Consider the following 22,119-nt stretch of genomic DNA (forward strand, 5'->3'; position numbering starts at 1 on the left):
ATCAATATACCTAAAAACCATCTAAAACAGAAACTTTAGTTTTGGGTTGAAATAAAAACCAAAAGTTTTTTACCTGCTTTGCTGCATTCACTCGATTTTCCACGAGCCTCAATGGGTCTAAACCAGTGATGGGCAAAATTGAGGCCCCGGGGCCACATGTGGCCCTCCAGGCCTTAACCTGCTCCATCATGCTTTCACATGTGTTTGTTATAGCTTGTAAAAGATGTGTAAAATGCCTTCTGATATGTTATTACCGATAGGTGTCTCTTTCTTTGATTAAATGTATAATTTTACCCTATTGCTGAGATTAAGGCTGACATCGTGCTAAGCCTCCACCAGTCACTGGTTCCGCATCCCAAAGCAGGAAGCGATAGAGGAATCACTACAGTCCATTCTTGACAAAATATACCGGAAGCAATCTGGTCACCAATCAGATATCCTTCATATATGCATTCAGGAAGATTATGAAAGAACAATTTTGGATGAAAGTTGTCCGCTCTTAGAAAACCATATAGAGCAGAATGTTTTAAAACAAGACCTCAGTGGATAGTTTTGAATCATGCTCAGGGACAGCGCAATCCTCCCACCTCCCCCCCGCCCTATGCATGTGCTGCACCTTCACCCCTGCACCCCACATTCAGGGCCACATTAATTAAGACACGCAAAATGAATGTATTGTGCGTTTTTATTAAAAAACGCACATACATAGGACATACGCACATCTGTAGTCAACAAGGAGCGGATCTGAAAATACATCTATTGATGAATATGGTTCTAGGTCCGCTCTGCTGTAACAGAGAAGACACTGCAGGATTCGTCCAATACATATGTGGAATATAAGTCACAAAATAGCGCACAGAAAAAAAACTATTCAGTTAATGTTACCTATTGATATAGTGAATAATGACAAAACATTAAAAAACATTTTTTTAGCCCCCCCCCCCCCATTAAAATAGTTTTATTAGGATGTTATGAATTTCTACTGTGCATAAAATGCATTTTTACTGATTGCAAACACATGTTCTAGCTGCATACACAGCCGTCATTACTAGTAATTAGCACTTACACCCGACCTGTAGCTGGTGCAAAAGATACAGAAAAACACGTATTTGAGAGATGCACAAAGAGTGAATCAGACTCTGGTGCACGCGCTTTAGCTTGGCACGTCCTTACTGTACACTGACTACGTGCACACACCCAGCATCCTCTCTATACTCACCCTGAAATCGCAGGCCGTAGTAAGGGTCCTTTGTGCTTGAAGGTGAATTGGATGTTGCTGCGTTCTCTATCGTATGGTTTATTTCTGGGAATACGCAGAGCGATTTTGCTCAAAGTATGGAATGTAGACTTAACAAATTAGTCTCTCAGGGGAATAATTACTAAACTGCAGGTTTGAAAAAGTGGAGATGTTGCCTATAGCAACCAATCAAATTCTAGCTGTCATTTTGTAGAATGCACTAAATCAATGATATCTACAATCTGATTGGTTGCTTGTTTAGTAAATATACCTCTCAGTGTTTCAGGTGCCCCGAAAACTCTCAGTGCCTTAGTCAACTGTCTAGGGTTGCCTAATATTAATGCTGAGTTACTATTCCATTTAAAAGTAATGGTGTCACTGCCCGAAAAATGACATTGGACTGACATATTATCTTTGTCCGTTATCCAATGAAACTCAAAATTTCTTTTAATGCATATAAGGAAAATATAAATGATGTATCTCAGAAAGGTATTTTCTGGACACAATCACCTGGGCAGGTATGACATGTGGGTGTGAATTGGTTAACCAGCATAAAACCACCTGTTTTGTCTAAAAATGACTAAGCACCCACTAACAAAAATCCTATCTTACCCTTACTGTTAAACAAAGGACCTGATACATGTTTGGACACAACCGACACGCAGTTTGTTTTTTAAAAAAAAATTAGAACAGAACTTAATTATAGTTCCGACCAAATCTGAGTGGATGTCAAGATACATTTCAGTTTGAATCTGGGTGTTACTACGCTCTGCTTAATGTTACTGCCTCACGTTAACAAAGAGAAGGACACATGTATATGTGCAATAAGACACGTGAAAAAAAAGTTTTACTAAATAAATTCATAATTCTATAATTATGATAAAAATATATTTTTGAAAGTTATTTTTTTTCATTTTGTATTTTCTTACATTAAATACATAAATCAGGATGTTCATAATATGTACTTTACATACAGTGCATGTTCATATTCTCTCGTATTTACATACAAATGAGCAGCATGGTGGCTCAGTGCTTAGCACTTCTGCCTCACAGCACTGGGGTCATGGAGTTTGTATGTTCTCCCCGTGTTTGCGTGGGTTTCCTCCGGGTGCTCCGGTTTCCTCCCACACTCCAAAAACATACTAGTAGGTTAATTGGCTGCTATCAAATTGACCCTAGTCTGTGTGTGTGTGTATGTGTGTGTCTATATTAGGGAATTTAGACTGTAACCTCATGGGGCAGGGACTGATGTGAGTGAGTTCTCTGTACAGCGCTGCGGAATCAGTGGCGCTATATAAATAAATGGTGATGAATGTTCAGGGCTGTCTAGCGGCACATATACATATAATGTTTTAATACAAAGACAATGCCGTGTAAGTCATCACCCTGCCCTGCAGCGGGTGCAAATGATATGGCTAAAAAATAAGGACTTTCCCAGTAAGTCCTTATATATACCCAGAAGTTTACAAATACTAAACTCCTGACTTGAATCGGCCCTACGCCCTCAGCCCGCCCTTTTTGCACATTGTCCACTTTGTCTCTTTCCACCCCCATTGCGGCCTTTAACCTTTAGACAGCCATAAGTGTCTTTACATTCACACATGACTTACATGCAATTGCGTTGACCCATTTCTGACCATGCACATTTGCTATTTCACACAAGATACGTCCTCCCACGTTAGATTTCATTCACCCATTCACTCTCTTGCTCTCAGCAGTACTGCCAGACGTACCCAGGCCCACCCGGTGATAGTCAGTTTTATGATACTGACTAGCCCAACAGAGGAGAGAACGACATGAGGAGGCCGATTGAGTACTACACCTACCTGTAAAAACACCTACTTACCGAATGCAGATTACTTCACATCACGATTCGCTCTCTCGCCGACTGGAGAAAATGACGTCATCAGACACAGCAATTTGGCTTAAAGCAGCGATTAACAGACCCGCCTGTCATTTATGTCCTGTAAGTATTATGTTAGGGGTTAAGGTTAGGGGTAGGGGTAAGGTTAGGATAAGGGTTAACCCTAACTCCTAACCCTAATACCCCTAATACCCCTAACCCCTAACTCTGCCTACTCTCCCGGGAGACTCACGATTTTTAAAGAGTTCTCCCACACTCCCAAGAAAGCAAGCAAACATACCGGATGCAGCCATCTCCGTTGTTGAAGAGGTTAAGGACGGAGCTAAACGCGTTGTCATGTCCCCGCCCCCTGCTGCGATTGGCCAAAATTGACTAAGATTGACATGGGTGGAGCTTAATGGCGCACCACGCGTGGCCACGCCCCCTCCACGGACCCCTTCCCAAACAGCTCCCTTCAAAAGTAGGCAGGTATGTGTTAGAACATGAATCAGGCCAAAAGTTTGCTACCACTAAGATTTTAGTTCAAGAGCTGACACTCTTAGGACTTCTTCAGCTATCAGTGACCCATGAAGCTCTAGGCATGATACTGGTTTGGGCCCCTTTCTCCCCCTTCTATTTGTCAAAAAAAGCACATAAAAAACATTATCTGGGTACCTCAGAAAAAAACAACATAAAAATAGGCTATCCAGGGCCTTTGGTGTCACTGAGCCCTAGGTAGCAGCTTACGTTGCCTAATGGATGACCTGGCTATGTCAGTTACTCCCTGACTTATACCAAAACGCTACCAAATACAACCTAATTTTACGGTAAACCAAAAAATTCCATGCCTAAATGTAATGTCAATAAAAGCCAAGCCTATCTGATGTGTGAATTTAATATGTCAAAAAGATAGAATGCTTATTAAACAAAAATAGTTTTAACAAATTGACATACATAATATAAATACAAAACAGTTACTTAAAATAAAACAGAAATAAAACACAGAAACAAAATAGCTACACTTATACTGTACTGTTTTGCATAACCTGCCTAGGGGGAATTTGGTAAGGTGTTCACAATTTCTCAGTAGCAGACTGATACCCAGAAACTGTCAATTTCCCAAATCAAGTCACACTTTTTAAACTTTCTTCTTCCTTGCAAAACGTCTCCCTTGTGACACTACAGTAAGATGTGTGCTGTTATGCTAATCTGTTTTACAATCTATTTATTGCTCTATTGTCTAAGAAAAGTTCTAGCATTGGGTTCTAAAACATATACCATAAAACCCTTCTGGAACATAGCAAATAGATGGTATTACTCATAGGTTCCTTATGGGGCATGATTATTGTTATGTTATTGTGATGTTATTTTGTTGCTCTCAGATGTAAAAATGTATACAGATGCCTTCACAAACATTTGTTAGGGGAATTATTGCTTTGATGAATAAGTTTCTTATAAGGATAATATAATGAACTTGGATTGACCCAAATATTTTAGCCAATTTTTAGGTTCCTTGGAACCCTGAACTTGTTTTTTTTAAAAAAAATAAATAAGAAAGAAACAAAACAAAAGCTTCATGTGGTCTGTGATAAATCAGGGGAAGGTAACAGATAGGAGCCTCTGAAGTATGTCTGTCCCCTTCATATATTAACCCTTGTTTGCTTACGCACAAATTGCTGGAAAATATTTTGATAAAGTCACTTGAGTTTTTAGGACAGATCATGCCAACAGTAACATTATTATCAGAATTAGATTGTATTAATTACAGGTGCAAATGGGATGTTCAAAGGAAAATGTTTTATCTATCTTGTAATTGCAGATAGAAATGATGGTCAGAACAGTAAGAATTCATTGTCAGGACTTTATGTAGTAATTCCGCCATGAGATTCTCTATACTGAGGTCACTTTCCAATGATTCCAACTCTTTATGCATTTGTATGTGACCTCACTATGCGGATGTTCAGTACAGAATCAATACATCGATTGTGACCAACACATAAGCATCTTGGACGTTGTTAATGTCTTTTATAGACTTTAAAAATTGAGTGTTTTCTTTTAAGTGGTGAGTAATATTTTGTATCATTAGTTAATGGAAACATATAAATTGTCCTATAAGGAACAATAAAAACTCTACTTCCCCAAGAGGCCATTGGTCTCTTGGGGAAGTAGAATCTCTATGTACTTTTGATAATAACTAAAGTACAGGTGTATGAGGATTTGGATTTATAAGGAAGTCACATTTGACTTTAGACTGTTATTCTTATCTGCATCTACAATAAAATAATCTAAAATAGATTTAAATGAGGCTGTTATATCATTTAACAATGTCTTGTAATGATTAACTAAGTAACTGTTCCATAAACTCAGATTTATACAGTCATTAATCCAAACACTAATATCACCTCCGTTATCTGCCCTGTAAACTAATACATCAGTATCTTTTGTAAGATTTTCTAATGCTAACTTATAATTTATTTACATAGTAATCATATATTTTTCAGTATTACTCCTGTCACGATTTCCCCCTGGTGATATAGCTCTTTACATCGTGCATCATGTTACTATATGTATCCAATAAAGACTTATAATTGGATTATATGTGCATGAAATGTCACATTATCTGAGCTGCATTTGTCCTATGTAAGATAATGCCACATGTAGCGATTTGATACTCCAGGTAGTCTCTGCTTCCTCATAAGGGATTATTTAACTGTGAGTTGAAAAATATTTTCCTTTTAACATCTTTATGGAATTTGGAAAGTTCAACTTTAACAGTCAACAAACGAGCTTCATAAATGGGTAAATAAAGCAACCCCTATTCAAAGCACGCAACATATTGTTGATCGTTTTTTCTTAGGTTGATCATCATACTTTGGGTATTGTCCTTTTTGACTGTTTCGTTTGACCGGTGGATCTGTTGCTTTGAGGACCGTGATCGTGTCCTTCTGTTGCTGTGTCTGGGGTTGATGGACCTTATTCCACTAAAAACCACTTAATGATTTGTTTGATGATTCAGATGCCTCTTCTTGCTGCAAACATGATGCACCAATCACAGCTTCACAGAAATGCCAGATACTACTTTATTATTGGCGGCTGATAATGTTATAAGCGTTAATGAGTTTAATTTGATGAGGCACACGGTTATTACACTGCGTCCATCAGTCAAATTGAATGTTTCAATCAGTGAAGTCAGTGTAAGTTTGTTAGATGTTATGGTAACTAAGTATGATACCATATTATCCACTGACGTCTAATCAAAGCCGATTGATTGAAAATGGTTTCTGAGAGCGGATACTTTTCATCCTAAATCAATAATTCCTAATCTTCCTAAGGGTCAATACATGCGTTTACCAAGGAGAACTGATAACGAAGATACATATAAAACACTACCCAAAATCCTTAGCGATAACTTCCTAAATAGAGGCTATAATCGATCACATGTAGAAATGACTTTGAAAGGATGAGACATATGAATCGATCAGAATTATTGAGTAATAGTAGGATAATAAATAATGATATTGGGCCAGATTCACTAAGGGGGTGTTGTACGAATTATCGGTTCTGACGAAGCCGAAACACTAAAGCACTACAAATAACCCCAAAAGCAATAACATCGATAGTATGAGAATATAGACTTACCATATAGCAGGCAGTCATTCTGTCCGGCAGCTGTACTGATCTATAGATCTAAAATGCGACTGTGAGAAAGATGTAAATAAAGAAATGACGTCATTTTTAATAGACTGAGTGCAAATGCTGCTTTTAAAGCGGCAATGGCCGGCCCCACCGCCTGTATCGGTACAGCTGCCGGACAGAATGACTGCCTGCTGTATGGTAAGTCTACATTCTCATACTATCCATATTATTGCTTTCGGGGTTAATTTGTACTGCTTAAGTGTGTCGGCTTTGTCAGAGCCGATGACACCATTACCACCGCATTAAGGAAAGTTAAGTAAAAAATTGAGTATGTTTTCTCCCCCAGCTAGCATCAGTTTATGCCCAGTGGAAATGCATTTATGGTGATCGCTCCAAAATGTCCAAATGCACTAATACCTGGGTTCCCAAAGTGTCACAGGGGTGCCGTGGCCAGGGGACAAAGAAAACAAAAAAACAACTTACTAATCCGGTAGCGCCCGGGACCCAGCATCCTCCTCCCTTCTCCCTTCTCATAGAATGTTGGGCGTGACATCATCACGCCCAACATTCAGTGAGCAGCGGCAGGAGAGAGAATTCTGGGTCCCGGGCGCCGCCGAATTGGTAAGAAGGAAGAAGAAAAGACAGAAGAAATAGAAGAAAGAAGGTCAAGTGTGGTAAGTAAAGAAACGGAGGGGAAGAGTGATAGGAAACAGCAATGGAGGGGCAAAAGATTGAAGGAGGGGGCAGAGTGAGGATGCAGAGGGGGCACATAGAGTGGATGTAGAGGGGGCAAAGAGAGTATGGAGATGATGCAGGGGGGGGGGGCACAGAGTGAGTTAGCTGTAAATTATTCTTTGACAGAAATATAATTGAAAAAATATATAAACATATTATTTTCCCTTGGATTTATGTGTATTATTTTTGTATACAACTAAACAAGTATTTCTGTCCTGACCTAAATACTTATTACGTATTTTGACCCAACTACTTATAAAACGGGACTGCTCGGTACTTATTTTGGAGGGGCGCCTTGAAAAAATTATGGAGACTCTAAGGGTGCCGCAAACTAAATAAGTTTGGGAACCACTGCACTAATCACTTGGAAATGTTTTTGAAACTTTTATATAGGACCTATCCTACCGCGGCCCATCTGCAGAAGATGTGGTCTTGTCACTCAAAGCTTTGTTGGCGCTATTGTGCTGCAGTTGGCGACATCTCTCCTGTGTTCTGGACATGCCGGATAATCTGGTTAGAGATCTTTGAAATAACAAGGACGGTCACTTCAGTATCATTAGCCCAATCTCCACTTTAGGTTCTTATAGCTGCCAGAGTGTCGATCGCACAACTATGGAAACAAACTATTTCTTGTGGTGTATTCTGGTTTGTCTGCTCCTCACTATGTACCCCCCTCCCTTCCACCCTTTTCTGTACCTCTTCCCCATTACCAAAAATGCTTTAATAAAAGTAATTATATTAAACTTTTGATTTAATATACACTATTCACTTTATTGTCACAAACCTTTTCACATTAAATTTTAGAAACTTCATAAAAATCTAAGATGCAGAGTGAATGAATTATAAGACTTAGATGGGCTTTAAAGATACAAAAAAATAACTATTTTAACCAAGTGATTAATAAAGATTCAATATTTTATGATTCTCCAGGGGATTGGAGTCTCTATTAACCTGAATATTGTAATAATTAAGCTACATGTTGGCAGTTACAGAGAACTCAGGTCTCCACTGAGGGCCCTTCGACGGTGACTAGGTAGGGATGGAAGGTGCTCCAGCCAAATCCGCAGCCTTATCAGCATCAGATTTTGGGTGGGGGACAGTGACCACGCTGACCAATTGCTTACTGTTGTTTCTCTCGGTCACACCCCCTAGGCTGTGAATGCAGCTCCGGAGTTTGCCCAGCCTATGAGGAACCAAAAAGAAGCAGCTACACCAAGGCCCTATCGGTGGCCCTGATCCCGGGTATATGGTGACTCATGCGGACTGTCACCAGGCTGGGAATTATTCCGATCTTAGTTCAAAACTCGCATTGATTAAATAACACTTAACACCTCCAATAGAAAACATTTCTCACTCTTTCAAGTCCAACCCTTCTTATAACAATGGGAAATAGCCCCGTCTGCAGTGGCTCCCCAAAGAGACACAGCCTAGCATGTCAGGCTGAATTAGCACAATGCATCAAGTTCTGTAGGATCGCCACCTTGAGTTCAATGGTAGCAAACAACAGATAGCGATTCAGTTAGCCACAAGTACAAATATTTTCCACGCCGGAGCACCTGGAGGAAACTCATGCAAACATGGGGAGAATATACAAACTCTACATAGATAGGGTAATAAACAGAGCTTCTTGGTTTAAAAACAATATTCTTCAGAAAAAAACATTTTGAGGTTCAACATAACAACAATTTATTTCAAGACTTAACAGATTTTGTTTTAAAGGCAATCACATCCTGAGTCTGCCAACCTGGAGCGCCCTGTAAATGGAGTAGAGAGAAGCAGCTCATAAATGCACAACCAAAGGCTTATGCTCATGAACAGCGATGCTGCAGTAATGAAGATATAATGTATCAGATCCGGGTAAGTGAAAACAAATCTGATTCACTCACAAGTGTTTATTCAATTAAGACTTGTATCCAGACGCGGGCTGGGATACATCAGGCAGGGGGGCACACAGGCGGCCGCATCTCATTACACGGGATGCGGCCGCGTCATTGATGATGCGGCCGCATCCCGTGTCATGTGATGCGGCCGTCTGTGCGCTGACACGGCTGCATCTGATGTCATCAGATGCGGCTGCAGGTAAAAATCCGGAGAAATTGCATCGGGGGGCGGCCGGCCGGCCTGCCCCCCGGCCCTAAAAGCGGAAAGTCTGAGCGGCCCAGGGGGCCGATGCCCCCCTGCCCCGCGGCCCAGCCCGCCCCTGCTTGTATCCTCGCTCATTAGGAGTGATCTCTTCAGGATCTACCACCGAAGAAGCTACCCTTGAAGAAATCACTCCTAATTAGCTAAGAAACAAGTCAGCAGTTTAAATAGATACCGTCATGCAGCATGGTAGCTCAGTGGTTAGCACTTCTGCTTCACAACACTGGGATCGTGAGTTCAATTCCCAGCCAAGGCCTTATCTGTGAAGAGTTTGTATGTTCTCCCTGTGTTTGCGTGGGTGTGCTCTGGTTTTCTTCCACACTCCTAGGAGTAAATGTATCAAGCTGAGAGTTCTTCGGCGGGTTTGAAAAGCCAATCAGATTCTAGCTATCATTTATTTAGTACATTTTACAAAATGACAGCTAGAATCTGATTGGTTGCTATAGGCAACATCTCCACTTTTCAAATCCGCTGGAAAACTCTCAGCTTGATACATTTACCCCCTATTCTGTGTGTGTTAGGGAATTTAGACTGTAAGCTCCAATGGGACAGGGAAAATTATTAACAGGAGACACTTGTGAAGGGAGTGACAAATGTTCTCTGTACATCGCTGCGGAATTGGCGGTGCTATATAAATAAATGATAATGGTTGGCCCCAGCAGCTGCTATTATACAGCAAACATAACCTTTACTTTTGTTTACTAAAGAGCAAATAAAACCAGAATTGGACAGTAATATAAGTGAAAAGATGTGTATAACTGAGCTGATTAAAATAACTGATATAAGTTTGTAAGTGAAATGTTTATACATAATGTGACAAAGACACAATGCGCCCTCTAACCGCAGTAGGAGGGGCTTACAAATGCTGCCACCGCTGGACTCCTTCATGGCAACCAGAACCGCGTCCTTTTGGATAACTGTCGCTGCTAGTGTACCCCGTGGCTGGTACACATGGGCTGGCACCCCTGACCTCTTCCTATAGATCAGGGTTTCTGTAGATGTATCCCCACTGGCCAGAGCTGTTTAGCGGGCAGAGCGGTGGTACTGGAAAGCTGGGTCTAAACCTCAGAACAGCTGGAAATGGATTAGAGTTTGGTCTAATCTGTAGGTCACAGGATATTACAGAAGGGAAAAAGTTGTCAAGCAGGGTCTTGAAGCAGGTGATGTTTATTTAGCTCAAGTGTCCTGACAAGGACAGTTCACACTGGTTTAAGGTACCAGTGATCAAAAGGTCAGAAGAAACAATAATGATACATTTCAGTACTAACCAGTGCTGTTTTATATAGGGATGAGCGCATTTGGATTTATGAAATCCGAGCCCACCCGAACGTTGCCGATCCGAGTCGGATCCGAGACAGATCCGGGTATTGGCGCCAAATTCAAATCTGAAACTGAGGCTCTGACTCATAATCCCGTTGTCGGATCTCGCGATACTCGGATCGTATAAATTCCCCGCTAGTCGCCGCCATCTTCACTCGGGCATTGATCAGGGTAGAGGGAGGGTGTGTTAGGTGGTCCTCTGTCCTGGTAGATCTCGTGCTGTGCTGTTTAGTTCTGTGCTGTGCTGTTTAGTTCTGTGCTGTGCTGTGCTGTGCTGTGTTCTGCAGTATCAGTCCAGTGGTGCTGTGTGCTGTGCTCTGTCCTTCTGAGGTCAGTGGTGCTGCTGGGTCCTGTGCTGTGTCCTGTTCAGTCCAGTGGTGCTGTGTCCTGTGCTCTGTGCTTCTAAGGGCATAGTTATTTCCCCAATATTCCCCTGTGTTTAAAAAAATAAAAAAAAGTTATTTAAAAAAATACCAAAAACTAATTTAATTTTTTTTAATTACCACAAAATTTGCACAACCAATCCTGCAGTATAAGCCCATTGGTACTGCAATATTACCAAGTTCACACATTCTGCAGTATCAGTCCAGTGGTGCTGTGTCCTGTGCTCTGTCCTGCTGAGTTCCGTAGTGCTGCTGGGTCCTGTGCCGTGTCCTGTTCAGTCCAGTGGTGCTGTGTCCTGTGCTCTGTGCTTCTTAGGGCATAGTTATTTCCCCATTATTCCCAAGTTTTTAAAAAATAAAAAAAAAAGTAAAAAAATATAAAAACTAAAAAATTAAAAAAATATATATAATTATAACCAAATTTGCAAAACCAATCCAGCAGTATAAGTCCATTGGTACTGCAATATTACAAAGTTCACACATTCTGCAGTATCAGTCCAGTGGTGTTGTGTCCTGTGCTCTGTCCTGCTGAGTTCCGTAGTGCTGCTGGGTCCTGTGCCGTGTCCTGTTCAGTCCAGTGGTGCTGTGTCCTGTGCTCTGTGCTTCTAAGGGCATAGTTATTTCCCCATTATTCCCAAGTTTTTAAAAAATAAAAAAAAAAGTAAAAAAAAATAAAAACTAAAAAATTAAAAAAAATATATATAATTATAACCAAATTTGCAAAACCAATCCAGCAGTATAAGTCCAGTGGTACTGCAATATTACAAAGTTCACACATTCTGCAGTATCAGTCCAGTGGTGTTGTGTCCTGTGCTCTGTCCTGCTGAGTTCCGTAGTGCTGCTGGGTCCTGTGCCGTGTCCTGTTCAGTCCAGTGGTGCTGTGTCCTATGCTCTGTGCTTCTAAGGGCATAGTTATTTCCCCATTATTCCCAAGTTTTTAAAAAATAAAAAAAAAAGTAAAAAAAAATAAAAACTAAAAAATTAAAAAAAATATATATAATTATAACCAAATTTGCAAAACCAATCCAGCAGTATAAGTCCATTGGTACTGCAATATTACAAAGTTCACACATTCTGCAGTATCAGTCCAGTGGTGTTGTGTCCTGTGCTCTGTCCTGCTGAGTTCCGTAGTGCTGCTGGGTCCTGTGCCGTGTCCTGTTCAGTCCAGTGGTGCTGTGTCCTGTGCTCTGTGCTTCTAAGGGCATAGTTATTTCCCCATTATTCCCAAGTTTTTAAAAAATAAAAAAAAAGTAAAAAAAAATAAAAAATTAAAAATTAAAAAAAAAAATATAATTATAACCAAATTTGCAAAACCAATCCAGCAGTATAAGTCCATTGGTACTGCAATATTACCAAGTTCACACATTCTGCAGTATCTTGTGCTACATATAATGGAGACCAAAAATTTGGAGGATAAAGTAGGGAAAGAACAAGACCCACTTCCTCCTAATGCTGAAGCTGCTGCCACTAGTCATGACATAGACGATGAAATGCCATCAACGTCGTCTTCCAAGCCCGATGCCCAATCTCGTAGTACCGGGCATGTAAAATCACAAAAGCCCAAGTTAAGAAAAAGTAGCAAAAAGAGAAACTTAAAATCATCTGAGGAGAAACGTAAAGTTGCCAATATGCCATTTACGACACGGAGTGGCAAGGAACGGCTTAGGCCCTGGCCCGTGTTCATGACTAGTGGTTCAGCTTCACCCACGGATCTTAGCCCTCCTCCTCCTCCCCCCCCTACAAAAAATTGAAGAGAGTTATGCTGTCAGCAACAAAACAGCAAACAACTCTGCCTTCTAAAGAGAAATTATCACAAATCCACAAGGCGAGTCCAAGGATGTTGGTGGTTGTCAAGCCTGACCTTCCCATCACTGTACGGGAAGAGGTGGCTCGGGAGGAGGCTATTGATGATGTAGCTGGCGCTGTGGAGGAACTTGATGATGAGGATGGTGATGTGGTTATTGTAAATGAGGCACCAGGGGGGGAAACAGCTGATGTCCATGGGATGAAAAAGCCCATCGTCATGCCTGGTCAGAAGACCAAAAAATGCACCTCTTCGGTCTGGAGTTATTTTTATCCAAATCCAGACAACCAATGTATGGCCATATGTAGCTTATGTAAAGCTCAAATAAGCAGGGGTAAGGATCTTGCCCACCTAGGAACATCCTCCCTTATACGTCACCTGAATAACCTTCTGTCACTCACCGGACTGTGAGTGCTTCTTCCCGGACATTTAGGAACCGTGGCCGTCCTCCATCCTGAGGGACTGCGCATGCGCAGCCCTTTCTATACCTCCAGTGTATGTTCCTTTAACTTAATTGGCAGATCAGGCAACCTCCCTATATTAAGCACCTGTGGTCATCACCACATTGCCTGATCTTGGAGTCTCATTCCCCATGAGTCTCTGAAGGTGTTCCTGTGTTTCCTCGTTTATTCAGCCCAGCTGATTCCTGTGGTTTCCAAACCACTTCTACCTCTGTGGTTTCCAAACCACTTCTACTACTGTGGTTCCCATACCACTTCTACCATCTACTGTATCATCGTGACTGTGAGCCGATTCCTATCCGCTGCCTCCGTGCACTACAGTCTTCTAACCACTTCAACTCTACCTTGTATCATTGGGACTGTTAGCTGATGCCTATCCGCTGCCTCCGTGCACTACAGTCTTTCATTCACATCCACTCACCTGTTCCTGATTGTGACTGCCAGCTGATTCCTATCCGCTGCCTCCGTGCACTACAGGCTTCAACCTGCAACTCGTCTGTGTTTCATCATCGTGACTGTTTGGCTGATTTCTATCCGCTGCCTCCGTGCACTACAGGCTTCAACCTGCAACTCGTCTGTGTTTCATCATCGTGACTGCTAGCTGATTCCTATCCGCTGCCTCCGTGCACTACAGTCTTCAACCTGCAACCCGTCTGTGTTTCATCATCGTGACTGCTAGCTGATTCCTATCCGCTGCCTCCGTGCACTACAGTCTTCAACCTGCAACCCGTCTGTGTTTCATCGTGACTGTTTAGCTGATTCCTATCCGCCGCCTCTGTGCGCTTCAGTCTTCAGTCCTTGTCTACTCTCCCGTGTTTCCTTGAGTCTGCTGCCACTATTGCTACCCGCTACTCTCCGTGATCAACTGTTCCAGTTCAACTCTGCTCTGGTGTCCCATCGTTACTGCACCTGCTGGTTGCTATTGGCTACCTCCGTGTTCCCGCAGAGACCCGCTGCTGTTACTTCTCAGCGCTACGCATCCATCTACTGCTGATCCGCTCTCCACGCCTTCCTGGGTTCCCTGCTGGTCTACCTACCTGTGCGCTGCACCTGCTAGACCACCGCTTCACCCATCCAGGGACTTTGCATCCTGCCGGCCTCCTGCCGTTCAGGTATCTCTGCACTTCTGTCTGACTGCCTTCTCCTGAACCACGGTATGCATACTTCCCATTGACTGTGCTGTGTATTGCATACCTTGCTGGACTGTGTTGGTTCTCCTCTGGAGTGTACTATCCGCTGAGTCTATTGCCATCATTGACTGTGTTATCTCATGCTGGATTACTTCAAGAGACTTTCTATATTGGCAGTGTTGTTCAGTCATTTATACATTTATATTGTGCATATTATTGTGGATCAAAGTCAAGGTGCCCGTGTATATATTGTGTTGCAGTCTCTCCCCGTGCACCTCCTCACATATATATTCAGTGGTACAACTTGCTAGTGGCAGACCACTGACCCCTGTTTCCAGTTTCACCTGCTCCAGTATCCTCTCACATAGCAGTGGTACAACTTGCTAACGCAGACCACTGACTCCCCGGATACCTCCACTTGGATTCCATTCCTTCACTCAGACAGCGGTACAACTTGCTATCCGCAGACCGCTGACTCTCATCACCTCCTCGTTTCTGTTGGACATTCCTCCTCACTATAGCAGTGGTATAACTTGCTACCGCAGACCACTGACTACCTTCACGTGTCCTTTGTCCATACAGTTCCTCGTGTATTACTACCTCCATATTGCCAGTGCTGCTAGTCATAGACTTTCCTGAGCATCTCATCATCTGCTATTTCCTGTTCCGTGATCACCCTGCTACCAGAGTACCACATTACCACCTATACTGTTCTGGTAAGCCTATCACCTGGTGATCCCTGGGTAAAGACTCCTAGTGCCCGTGACACCTTCATAGTTCAGTGGTTAGTTCAGGAACTGGGGCTAGGACCCTCATCGGTACAGGGACACCTAAATCCCGTGGTCCAGTTGGATACACACCAGCAACACCCTCCTCGTCAACTTCCTCCACAATCTCCATCAGATTCAGTCCTGCAGCCCAAGTCAGCAGCCAGACTGAGTCCTCCTCAATACGGGATTCATCCGAGGAATCCTGCAGCGGTACGCCTACTACTGCCACTGCTGCTGTTGCTGCTGTTAGTCGGTCATCTTCCCAGAGGGGAAGTTGTAAGACCGCTAAGTCTTTCACAAAACAATTGACCGTCCAACAGTCGTTTGCCATGACCACAAAATACGATAGTAGTCACCCTATTGCAAAGCGTATAACTGCGGCTGTAACTGCAATGTTGGTGTTAGACGTGCGCCCGGTGTCCGCCATCAGTGGAGTGGGATTTAGAGGGTTGATGGAGGTATTGTGTCCCCGGTACCAAATCCCGTCGAGATTCCACTTCACTAGGCAGGCGATACCAAAAATGTACAGAGAAGTACGATCAAGTGTCCTCAGTGCTCTAAAAAATGCGGTTGTACCCACTGTCCACTTAACCACGGACATGTGGACAAGTGGTTCTGGGCAAACGAAGGACTATATGACTGTGACAGCCCACTGGGTAGATGCATCCCCTTCCGCAGCAACAGCAACAGCTGCATCAGTAGCAGCAACTACAAAATGGCGGCTTGTGCAAAGGCAGGCAACATTGTGTATTACAGGCTTTAATAAGAGGCACAACGCTGACAACATATTAGAGAAAATGAGGGAAATTATCTCCCAGTGGCTTACCCCACTTAGACTCTCATGGGGATTTGTGGTGTCAGACAATGCCAGTAACATTGTGCGGGCATTAAATATGGGCAATTTCCAGCACGTCCCATGTTTTGCCCACACCATTAATTTGGTGGTGCAGCATTACCTCAAGAGTGACAGGGGTGTGCAGGAGATGCTTGCGGTGGCGCGCAAAATTGCTGGACACTTTCGGCATTCAGCCAGTGCCTACCGCAGACTAGAGGCACATCAAAAAAGCATGAACCTGCCCTGCCATCACCTCAAACAAGAGGTTGTGACACGCTGGAACTCCACCCTCTATATGCTGCAGAGGATGGAGGAGCAGCAAAAGGCCATTCAGGCCTACACAGCCACCTACGACATAGGCAAAGGAGTGGGGATGCGCCTCAGTCAAGCGCAGTGGAGACTGATTTCCGTGTTGTGCAAGGTTCTGCAGCCATTTGAACTTGCCACACGAGAAGTCAGTTCCGACACTGCCAGCTTGAGTCAGGTCATTCCCCTGATCAGGCTGTTGCAGAAGCAGCTGGAGAAAGTGAGGGAGGAGCTGGTAAGCCATTGCGATTACACCAAGCATGTAGCTCTTGTGGATGTAGCCCTTCGTACGCTTTGCCAGGATCCGAGGGTGGTCACTCTTTTAAAGTCAGAGGAATACATTCTGGCCACCGTGCTCGATCCTCGGTTTAAAGCGTATGTTGTGTCTCTGTTTCCGGCGGACACAAGTCTACAGCGGTGCAAAGACCTGCTGGTCAGGAGATTGTCCTCTGAAGAGGACCGTGACATGCCAACAGCTCCACCCTCATTTTCTTCCACATCTATGGCTGCGAGGAAAAAGCTCAGTTTTCCCAAAAGAGGCACTGGCGGGGATGCTGATAACATCTGGTCCGGACTGAAGGACCTGCCAACCATTGCAGACATGTCTACTCTCGCTGCATTGGATGCTGTCACAATAGAAAAAATTGTGGATGATTACTTTGCTGACACCATCCAAGTAGACATGTCAGACAGTCCATATTGTTACTGGCATGAAAAAAAGGCAGTTTGGAAGCCCCTGTACAAACTGGCTCTATTTTACCTGAGTTGTCCCCCCTCCAGTGTGTACTCGGAAAGAGTTTTTAGTGCAGCGGGGAACCTGGTCAGTGAGCGGCGAAGGAGGTTGCTTCCTCAGAACGTTGAAAAAATGATGTTTATAAAAATGAATAATCAATTCCTCAATGAAGTACAGCACTGCCCTCCAGATACTACAGAGGGACCTGTGGTTGTGGAGTCCAGCGGGGACGAATTGATAATGTGTGATGAGGAGGAAGTACACACTGCAGGGGGAGAGGAATCAGAGGTTGAGGATGAGGACGACATCTTGCCTCAGTAGAGCCTGTTTAGTCTGTACAGGGAGAGATGAATAGCTTTTTTGGTGTGGGGGCCCAAACAAACCAATCATTTCAGCCAAAGTTGTTTGGTAGGCCCTGTCGCTGAAATGATTGGTTTGCTAAAGTGTGCATGTCCTATTTCAACAACATAAGGGTGGGTGTGAGGGCCCAAGGACAATTCCATCTTGGACCTTTTTTTTTTGCATTATATGACCAATCAACAGTCGTTTGCCATGTTCAAAAAGTAAAACCAAATTTAAAAAAATTCAAGAAATTAAACCAAAAGTAAAATGCCCTGTCATAATTTAAAACAAGAGGTATTGACGTGCTCTAAAACTACTGTATTGTTGTTTATATTTTATAAACACTACACTTGAAAGCTTGAGTCTTTCAATAAAAAAGTAACTGTCCATTGCACGAATATTTGCAACAGGGACAATTTTAGGGTTAAGAAAGTCAACTAATAACACTTCGACGCTGTCTGTCTTTATAAACACTACACTTGGAAGTTGGAGGAGGTATTGTGGCCCCGGCACCAAATTTACTACCGGGGCCACTCCACTGTGCAGTCCATATTTAGGTGTATCAGATATTAAACAACGGTGACAGTTGATGCCCAATTTTTTAATTATATTGTGGCCTCGGTACCAAATTGTGTACCAGGGCCACCACACTACGCAGTCCATACCCTTTTTTGGTGGAATTCTGACACGTGGAGGGTTTTTTAATTATATTGTGGCCTCGGTACCAAATTGTGTACCGGGGCCACCACACTACGCAGTCAAGATAGATAGATGCGTATCATAGATAAAGTACATTCAGTGGTGTGGGGCAAATTGAAAAATATTGAAAATGCACTGACATTATCAAAAACAAGAGGTTGTCACACGCTAAAACTCCAACATGTATATGATGGAGAGGATGGAGGAGCAGCCGTATGTGTAGTGTAATGCAGACCTGTTGAAGGTTTTTTATATATTTTATTGTGGTGCCCAGTGCCCACTCCTCTATGCAGTCCAGATACATTTATTGGTGCGAATCATAAAAGTTCAGGGTTTTTAATATATATTGTGGTGACCCACTCCTCTACGCAGTCCAGGTACATTTATTGGTGCGAATCATAAAAGTTCAGGGTTTTTAATATATATTGTGGTGACCCACTCCTCTACGCAGTCCAGGTACATTTATTGGTGCGATTCATAAAAGTTCAGGGTTTTTAATATATTGTGGTGACCCACTCCTCTACGCAGTCCAGGTACATTTATTGGTGCGATTCATAAAAGTTCAGGGTTTTTAATATATTGTGGTGACCCACTCCTCTACGCAGTCCAGGTACATTTATTGGTGCGATTCATAAAAGTTCAGGGTTTTTAATATATTGTGGTGACCCACTCCTCTACGCAGTCCAGGTACATTTATTGGTGCGATTCATAAAAGTTCAGGGTTTTTAATATATTGTGGTGACCCACTCCTCTACGCAGTCCAGGTACATTTATTGGTGCGATTCATAAAAGTTCAGGGTTTTTAATATATTGTGGTGACCCACTCCTCTACGCAGTCCAGGTACATTTATTGGTGCGAATCATAAAAGTTCAGGGTTTTTAATATATATTGTGGTGACCCACTCCTCTACGCAGTCCAGGTACATTTATTGGTGCGAATCATAAAAGTTCAGGGTTTTTAATATATATTGTGGTGACCCACTCCTCTACGCAGTCCAGGTACATTTATTGGTGCGAATCATAAAAGTTCAGGGTTTTTAATATATATTGTGGTGACCCACTCCTCTACGCAGTCCAGGTACATTTATTGGTGCGATTCATAAAAGTTCAGGGTTTTTAATATATTGTGGTGACCCACTCCTCTACGCAGTCCAGGTACATTTATTGGTGCGATTCATAAAAGTTCAGGGTTTTTAATATATTGTGGTGACCCACTCCTCTACACAGTCCAGGTACATTTATTGGTGCGATTCATAAAAGTTCAGGGTTTTTAATATATTGTGGTGACCCACTCCTCTACGCAGTCCAGGTACATTTATTGGTGCGAATCATAAAAGTTCAGGGTTTTTAATATATATTGTGGTGACCCACTCCTCTACGCAGTCCAGGTACATTTATTGGTGCGATTCATAAAAGTTCAGGGTTTTTAATATATTGTGGTGACCCACTCCTCTACGCAGTCCAGGTACATTTATTGGTGCGATTCATAAAAGTTCAGGGTTTTTAATATATTGTGGTGACCCACTCCTCTACGCAGTCCAGGTACATTTATTGGTGCGATTCATAAAAGTTCAGGGTTTTTAATATATATTGTGGTGACCCACTCCTCTACACAGTCCAGAAAGATACCTTGTTGCAACGTTTTGGACTAATAACTATATTGTGAGGTGTTCAGAATACACTGTAAATTAGTGGAAATGCTTGTTATTGAATGTTATTGAGGTTAATAATAGCGTAGGAGTGAAAATAAGCCCAAAAACTTGATTTTTAAACTTTTTATGTTTTTTTCAAAAAAAATCCGAATCCAAAACCTTAAATCCGAACCGAGACCTTTCGTCAAGTGTTTTGCGAGACAAATCCGAACCCCAAAACTAACGAAAATCCGGATCCAAAACACAAAACACGAGACCTCAAAAGTCGCCGGTGCACATCCCTAGTTTTATACAGTTTTGGGCACAGCCTAGCAGGGGGTAAGCCAGCCCCCTTAACTCTTTGCTGGCCTCAAAAAGTCTGAGTTATTTTTAGTATCAGGATGCAATATATTTCCCCAAACATGAATTTAAATGCAATTTATACTTAGCGAAATTTACACTTATCTGTGATAGCCTACAACACGTGCTTTTTACAATGTTCAGACAGGTTCCTTTCCCTTTATCCAGGCAGGATACAGGTAACGACTCCTTGTTGTGTATTTCAGTGACCCAACCCAAGGTAGCCCACTACGGGACCGTTTGGGGGGGTAGATGCCCCCCTGCCCCCCGGCCCAGCCTGCCCCTTGCCCCAACCTTCCTCCTCCCCTCTAAATCACTCTACAATTGCAGATGTCTTCCAATGGTACCGTGCCAAACGCACACTCATGACACGAAGACAGCCTCCTCAAGTCAGGACAATGGGTTGACGACCTTAACATCTGCAGTTTGTTAAGAGAACTCTGTTCCTGCAAATAATTTTACAGCAAACTTACAGATACTTGTTCCACATGTGGTAAAACTGACAATGCACATGATTAAATTTAGGGTCTGAATTACCCAGTCCTATAAAAGTGATACAGAAGAGCATAAAGTACCTGCCAAACCCTCTGGTAGCTGAGGTCTGTAAAGCGCCCTTTTCATCCCTTACATAGACTACCGCAGACATTTCTCTACAAACAGTGCAAAATATATAAAACATGGACGGTGTCATTTCCATTATTAGTAGACCTAATAATTCAAATTTTTTTAATAATTTCAATTATTTCCTATGTTTTCTGCCCCTACAGAGAAGTCACCTTATGTGGACTCTGTTTGGGATAAGAGGAACTTTAGTCAAAGTGAGCAATCAGCCCTCACAAAGCACCTTTCAGCTTGGCCAGTTTTGGTCACTTAACCCTCAGATATCTTCATGTTCAACTCAACAGTGTTTTATTCCTAACATATAGTGAGGCATGTCTTGTTCCCAATGGCTGCCCCCCTCCACTTCCTGTGGAGAGCTGCCATGGTACAAGACAAACACCCAAATTATGTGTACAAACATACTGTGATTTATGGCTGAATTATTACAGCTCCGGCCATCGCGCTGAGCCTGTGAAACATCTGGAGGGGAAGGGAGGGGAGGGGGGGGGGGGGCGTCCTGCTGGCACCTCGTTCCATGGTAGGCTTTAATTACGGATTAAGACACAACAGGAAATTGAACGCTCTGCACAGGGCACACTTTGTGCAGCTTAATCTAACCGTGGCCATTCAATATTACCTGTGTGCTTGACAGAAAGAAACAGGCTGGGCCTGCTGGCCCTGAATCCTGTGTTTTTGTTACAAGGAGCGATGCCGCTGGTCCTCGCCAAGTGAAACAAATCAACTTTGCTGTTTGTCAGGTCAACCGTGCGAAGAGCATGCACACATTCATCAAAGTCTGCCTTTTGTAAAGCAGGTGTAAAAATATGGGCACCGTAGAGGCTTTGAGAACGTTGCTGAGAGTGGTGAAATGTATTTCGGTCCTATTAATGATATTATTCTTAACGCTGACAACTAGCGTGTAAGGGTGCCAGGACTCCGTAAAATGAATTCAGGGTTTTCATATTATATATTTTCCAGATCCTAAAAACACATTTTCAATTGTAAAAATTTTAAAGGCTTATAAAATGAACTCAGGTGGAAAAATCTTTCAAACTTAACTCCCGTTTAGATCATTAACGAGTCTCTCGGGAACATCGGGTTCCATGGTCACTTTTTTACCATTCAGTTAGAGGCTTACACTCTATTAAAATG

Source organism: Mixophyes fleayi, chromosome 1 (assembly GCF_038048845.1).
Source record: "Mixophyes fleayi isolate aMixFle1 chromosome 1, aMixFle1.hap1, whole genome shotgun sequence".
Lineage (NCBI taxonomy): Eukaryota > Metazoa > Chordata > Amphibia > Anura > Limnodynastidae > Mixophyes > Mixophyes fleayi.